Raw genomic sequence first — 6,667 nt, forward strand, 5'->3', positions numbered from 1 at the left:
ATGTGCTTTAAATAATGACTGTACCCAAAAACATGTTGTGTAGAGCTATATACAAATACACAGCTTTTGTGATTATTTCTCATTCATCAATGTTCTCATGTTTGATGCTGAAAATGCTTTGGAATCCATGTTGGAGACTTTTTTTTTTTTGAAAAGTTGAGAAATGACCCTTCATTTACAGAAGATCTAAGCTTACACTGTTTGCACAGCATTTGTATCTTGAAATGTGAATGAGTCCCAGCTTCTTCATGGAGACCCTCCTGTACGGGAATAGTAAGAGCCTGAGGCTCGGCCACACCCCGGCCACGGGATGCGGGGAACACGGCATAGGAATGTGCAGGTGCCTCAGGCTTTTGCCACTCTCCAGTACAGAGACAGGGCAGACAAGATCATGAATGACCAATTCAGATGTGCCATGCATTGTCAGAGACACACACCACATTCTCATAAGGCGATTTCTTGGCAAGTATTAGTGGTTTAAAAAATTGATTTCATTTCCAACCTGGCCCAGAGGTAACTACTGGTTACACCATCAAAATGTGGTTCTTTGAACAGCGGATTAAAGAAATAGAGGAGGGTAAAGGCTCGCCATTTTTTTGGTGTTTTGGTTTCTTTGTCAAACACTCCATGCATCTTGATATACAAACACTGCCAACACCACTCACTCACAGAACTCATCCTTTTTGATAACCTAATGCATCCGGAACGACCTCTCAGACTGAACAGGCAGAAAAGCTGGAGATGAAGCTTGTTGTCCAACAGAAGCTGCATCCACAGTTAAAATCCCACAGAGCTGAAATTTATCCAGTGATGTTGATGTAACAAATAAAATGTTATCAAACATTGATATTCAGAAGAGATGGTCACATTTTTAATGCCCAAATCCTGACAAAAAAAAAAAAAAAAATGGAGGATCTACCCTTTTCCTCCTCTGCCACATTTTTCCTTTCCTTTTCCAATACATGAAACGCCATGGGATGGTGAAGGGAAGATCAGGTAGAACAGAACCGTGCTCAGTAATGGAAGGGAGACTCCTTTTCAGTCCTGATGAGCATTCCACGTGGTGATGGACGGGGGCGTGAGCCACACGGCAATGGATTATCAGAATATTGCTGCGGAGCTGCGATTTCCCTTTCGTCAGCCCTTCTGATAGCTGCAACGAGAAAGCACATCACTTAGCATCCCAGGGGCTGGCGGTGATATTGGAGACCATCCTGCCTGGGGCTCCCCACTTCCACCCCTGCACCCACCCTCCTCCACTCTCTAGGGTTGGGGTTGGGTGCGATTGGTGAGGAGAGGAGTTAGCAATGAGGAGGAAGCATATAGGAAGGATAAAGTGAACAGAAAGTTAAATGATGTCCTGCAAACACATCTGAGAAGGAGCCCCTTTCGATATATATCACATGGAGGTCTCTGATATCTCCTGATGTGCAAAAAGAAACGGAAAGGAAACGTTCCAGTGATTATTTCAATGTGATCAAATTATGTGCCAATTTTTCTCTCTCTACACGTGTCTACAATGAGTATGGTTTTTTGGTTATTTTTTTTTAAATGAGACTTTATAGAGATTAGAGAGTTAAAGATGGTCAAGACCCCAGAAAATGTAATATTCACTTACAAACCATGTGCAACCATTTAAAAGAACATGGGACTCAGAGATTCTGCATCAAGGGATAGGCCCAGAACCGATACACCAATGTTCATAGCAGCATTATTCACAGAAGGTGGAAACAACTTCCAGTGCCCGTCAACAGATGAATGGCTACACAGAAAGTGGTAATACGCAATATCCTTCAGCCCTAAGAGGAAAAGAAGTTCTGGCACATGCTACAACATGGATGAACCCTGAACACATGCTAAGTGAAATAAGCCAGCACCAAAGGACAGATACTGTATGATTCTACTTACATGAACTATCTGGAAGAGACAAAGTCACAGACGCAGAAAATAGATGAGAGGGCCCCAGGGGCTCCAGGGGAGGGGCAGAAGGGGCTGTTGCTGAGTGGGTACAGGTTTTCTGTTTGGGGTCATAAGGAAGTGCTGGAGAGGGATGGTAGTGTTGGTTGTACAACTCGGCATGTGTACTTAATGCTACTGAATTGCTTACTTTCAATTGGTTAAAATGGTAAATTTTATGTATATTTTACCACAATGAAAACATATTTTAGAAAAGAATATCGAGCCTGGACGGCGTGGCTCAGTGGTTGAGTGTTGACCTATGAACCAGGAGGTCACGGTTTGATCCCCACTCAGGGCACATGCCCAGGTTGTGGAATCGATCCCCAGTGTGATGTGCGCAGGAGGCAGCCAATCAATGGTTTTGTCTCTCCCTTTCCCTTACTTTCTGAAATCAATAAAAAAATATTTCTTAAAAAGCATATTGAGCCGAAACCAGTTTGGCTCAGTGGATAGAGCATCGGCCTGTGGAGAATGTGGCACAGTTGGCTTTCATCCCCACATCTCGAGGCCTGTGTGTAAGCTTAAACCCAGCCCTAATACCACCCGCCACCATGCATTGGCACCGCTCATGCCCTGGGAGCAGGGATCCAGAGAACCCTAACTTCTCTCACTGTCCACAGGAGAAGCCCTGAGTGTGGGATACACTGGAGCTGGGGAAGAAGCAGCGCAGGGGGGAGAGGAGAGGACCATCCCACACGGACCCTTCAGATGATGGCTTTCTTCCCCGCTGATGCTCAGCTTTCTGTGCCTGCCTCATTATCATTCACATATGGCCTTTGAATACTTCGGGAGTTTCCGGGCATATGGCAATAGTGCAGCTATCTGGGGAATATGGCGGGGCGGGGAAAGATCAAACAGGCGCGCACACTCACACACGTGTGAGCCATTCTTTATACGCGGCCTGAGCTGTCTGATTTGGTGGTGGATGCGCGGCGCTTCTCAGGCCCCACTGACTAATGAGCTCGCCAAAGATGCCCATGTCCGCCCAGGTAGGCCGCTATCCCAAGCCAGCATTAAACGGTGCTAATGAAGTATGTGGCTTGGATGAACTCTGCTCATTCAGACTCGGAGGAGTTTGGTGTAACCCTTCTGGTTAAGAAACTTGAATCAGAGCAAAAAAAAAAAAAAAAATGACTTTTGCAGAGCCAGAAAGCTAGGGAGTTCCTACAGCAGATCATATTACTCATTCTGGCACATAAAGTCTCTGCAAACTCCGTATGAACATTGTAAGTCAGAGCACGCTTTCTGCTCCATGAGCTGTGCATAGCTCTAATTCTTTTGTGCATTAAGCATTTCTTAATCATCCTTTTAAAAGGCTGACCAATACATTAAAAGGACAGGTGATTAAGAGGTAAAGAGAAACCCGAAGTAGTACGAAAATGCACTGGTCATATTTAACCGACGGGGAAACGAGTGAAAAATAATTACAGCGAATGTCCGATGTCCTTGATGTTTTTCCAAGATAAAGTAGCAAAGAACAATCATTTATTCAGTTGAGAGAAAGATGTCCAGCTGGGTAACAGGTCACAAGGCAAGACACAGTGCCTTGCAACCGCGGTGCAGTGTTTGGGGTGCGGCTTGTGCGGCGGAAAAGAGGAGTCTCCAACAGAGTTGCCCCTCCTTCAATCAGACAACCCGTTCGCCAGGAGGCCTAAATGGATTTGAGAAAAAAAGCTCCAGTGATGTCGCCAGCAGCTGGACATGCAGATGATCCCTGGTTGAGGGACAAACTTGCATATGCTTTAAAAAAATGTTAAAAGGAGGTGAGCTGGGCAGCTACCCACTGTGAGGCAGGCTCTGGCCGGACCTCCCTCACCTGGAGGTCCAACCTGTCCCCACGCATCCTCTTCTGCAGCACCCAACTCTGCATTCTCCTCGGTGCAGCCAGCGGTGCTATTTCCAGGATGGCACCGACTTCATCCTCATCCCAGGTTTACCACCCTCATTTCCAATCCCATTGCCTCAGGATGGAGGATGGAAGGTGGACTTGGACCATGCAGGCCAGGGCCACCTGGCCCCTCCCTCTCCAGCGCCACCTCCATGTCCCGCCTCTGCTGCACCTGCATCTGCAGGCCTAACGCTTCCCTTTCTCCCACCTCACAATCTTTCCTTTCTGTCTGACATGCATTGACGCCAACCCTGACCCGACCCACTCCTACTTTTGCATCCATCTCAGTTTAGATGTCGCGTCTTCCCTGGAGGCCTTTCCTGACCCTCGTGAGTGTAGGATGCCGCTCGGGAAGTCTCGCACATACTGCACTGTCCCCTTCTGGTGACTGGTCCAGGTTTTTATTGACCAACAATGACAGCCACTGGCCACATGCAGCGACTCTGCCCTTGGCACATGGCTACTCCACATGGAGATGTGCTATTAGATCACACAGGGTTTTGAAGATTCAATAGGAAATTAGTTTTTCATATTGATTTTGAATGAATATAAATGAACAAATTAAATTTTAGCTTTACTCTGAATGTCATTTTTTTGTGTCAATTTCGTGTTAAAATGGCATTTTGGATGTACTGGATCAAAGTAAATATATTATTATAATTAATTGTACCCCTTATTACTCTTGTTCATGTGGCTGTCGTTCTGTGCTCAGACGTGGCTTGCATTATATTTCTATTGACAATACTGGTCTGGGCTCGGCAAGGGCCAGGGCAGGCCAGCCTCACTCAGTTAGGGTCCCCTGTGCCTCACACAGTTCATGGACCGGAACGAGCTCATTCCCTCTTCCTTCCCCACGTATCAGAGAGCACCTAGAGTGGGCAGAATCCTCACATCACCCCCTGGCCAAAGACTTCCTGGTCTTTCCCTGGCATCCAGACTGTAATCATCCGATACCAGGATCATGCCACCTGACAAACGTAATTAAGGCTACTAATCACTTGTCTAATCAAAAGAGAGGTGACTGATTATGGCTTTCTTCTCCTGGCCATTCAGTAGTGATTTGCAGAAACATGCTGGGAGGAAGGGTCTTTGGTAAACACGGAGGGGTTAGAGGGGGAACTGTTTAATCATAGGAACCATGTAATAGCAGAGACATTTCTCTCATTGGTAGCAGAAGGCAAAGTCAGAGGCTTTCCTGGAGGGACCTGCTGTGCTGAGATGGAGGGAGCCACAAGGCAAGGACTGGAGTGTGTAGTGCAGGAGCCGAGGGCAGCCCCCAGCCCACAGCTAGGGAGGAAACAGGACCTCAGTCCCACCACCACAAGGAACTGAGTTCTGCCAACCTGAATGGGCGTGGAGGCGGGTGCTTTCCTGGAGCCTCCAGGTTCAAGTCCACCTGGCCAACACCTTGACTTCCACCTTATGAGAGAAGGAGACAACCCAGGGGAGCCTGGCTGGTCTTCTGACCAACAGGACTGTCAGATAATCCATGGGCGTTCTTTTAAGCCACTGATTTTGTGGTGATTTTGTCATGCAGCAGTAAAAAGCTAACATAGCTCTTCACTGTATCTGACAATGCGCATGGTGTCAGGGATATAATGGTAAAAAAGACAGACGAAATCTCTGTCCCCATGGAGCCTGTATTTTCGGGAGGAAGATTGACAACATAGATGCACAGATAAATAAAAGCACGAGGATTTCAAAATTTGTGACTTGAAGGAAATGAAGAGAGAGCTGTGATAGGGATGCTTAGGATTTACTCAGCAGCTACATGACAATTATGAGGTAGACCTCTATTTCATTATATGGAGAGAAAGCCACCTTCATTTCAGTGAAAAGAGCAGATTACAATTCTACTTGTATAATTCAATCTTGCTTTTGCATCCTGTGGGGGTGAGCTGAGCACAGCAGTGAGAGTCCGCCCCCGGACCAGCGCCCCCAGGAGAGCAGCCTATAAATGTGTGGTGTCTCACAAATATGCCTTCAGACTGTTTTTCTTTGGAATAAAGACACCTGCCTGATTATGGCTTTCTTCTCCTGGCCATTCAGTAGTGATTTGCAGAAACAGGCCGGGAGAAAGGGGTCTTTGGTAAACACGGAGGGGTTAAAGGGGAAACTGTTTAATAACAGTAGTAAAACGCGGGCTATTTTTGACATCTGGGTTAATGTCCATTACGCTCCATGTGCTTTCCAAATGTGTGCACTGTGCCCCAGGTACAAAAACAGACACCCATTCACCGCGGCCTGGACGCCCCGACCCTGCACATGGTGCCCACATAAAAGCGAGCCCCAGATAGGCTAATTAGCAGGGGTCTGAAGAGGCACGCTCTCGTGCTGGGGCAGCGGGCATTGTGCAGAGCAACTCCACTAAGTGACTCCACTCACAGGAAAACCCAATAGAGTCGTTTCTGCTTAAAAGAAAAAAAAAAAACTATAACTAACTCAGCAGCTACATGACAATTATGAGGTAGACCTCTATTTCATTATATGGAGAGAAAGCCACCTTCATTTCAGTGAAAAGAGCAGATTACAATTCTACTTGTATAATTCAATCTTGCTTTTGCATCCACACACACATAAACACTTGCAAGTGTAGGTAGCAGGGTTTTGTTAATAGTGGTCTCTGGGTGGTGTTTTTTAAATGTTCTTCTTTACATTGTTATTGTTGTTGTTGCACTGTTTGGCTATTTTAAACCAAAGAATGTGTAACTGGTGTCACAGGAAAATAGAAAGCTATTTCCATTGTGAAAAAGCTTGACTTGGTTCTTGGGAAGGGAGCCCTGCAGTTGGTGTTCCGGGTGGGGGTATGTGTGGGGGTGG

The 6,667-nt window shown here is 46.4% G+C and overlaps 1 protein-coding gene across 12 annotated transcripts in view; it reads right to left on the reverse strand.

The window, feature by feature from the left end:
- ERC2 (ELKS/RAB6-interacting/CAST family member 2) overlaps positions 1–6,667 on the reverse strand; it is an 861,660-nt gene that overhangs the window by 1,805 nt on the left and 853,188 nt on the right. For 11 of the 12 annotated variants that reach the window (XM_015571181.1, XM_015571167.1, XM_015571176.1 and 8 more), the window contains one exon: positions 139–1,153. The gene's annotated coding sequence lies outside the window, so the exon portion shown is untranslated. Of the gene's footprint in view, positions 1,154–6,667 lie in introns of all 12 variants that reach the window. The other variant, XM_015571179.1, reaches the window with a different exon arrangement.

The sequence above is a fragment of the Myotis davidii genome, unplaced genomic scaffold (assembly GCF_000327345.1).
Source record: "Myotis davidii unplaced genomic scaffold, ASM32734v1 scaffold111, whole genome shotgun sequence".
Lineage (NCBI taxonomy): Eukaryota > Metazoa > Chordata > Mammalia > Chiroptera > Vespertilionidae > Myotis > Myotis davidii.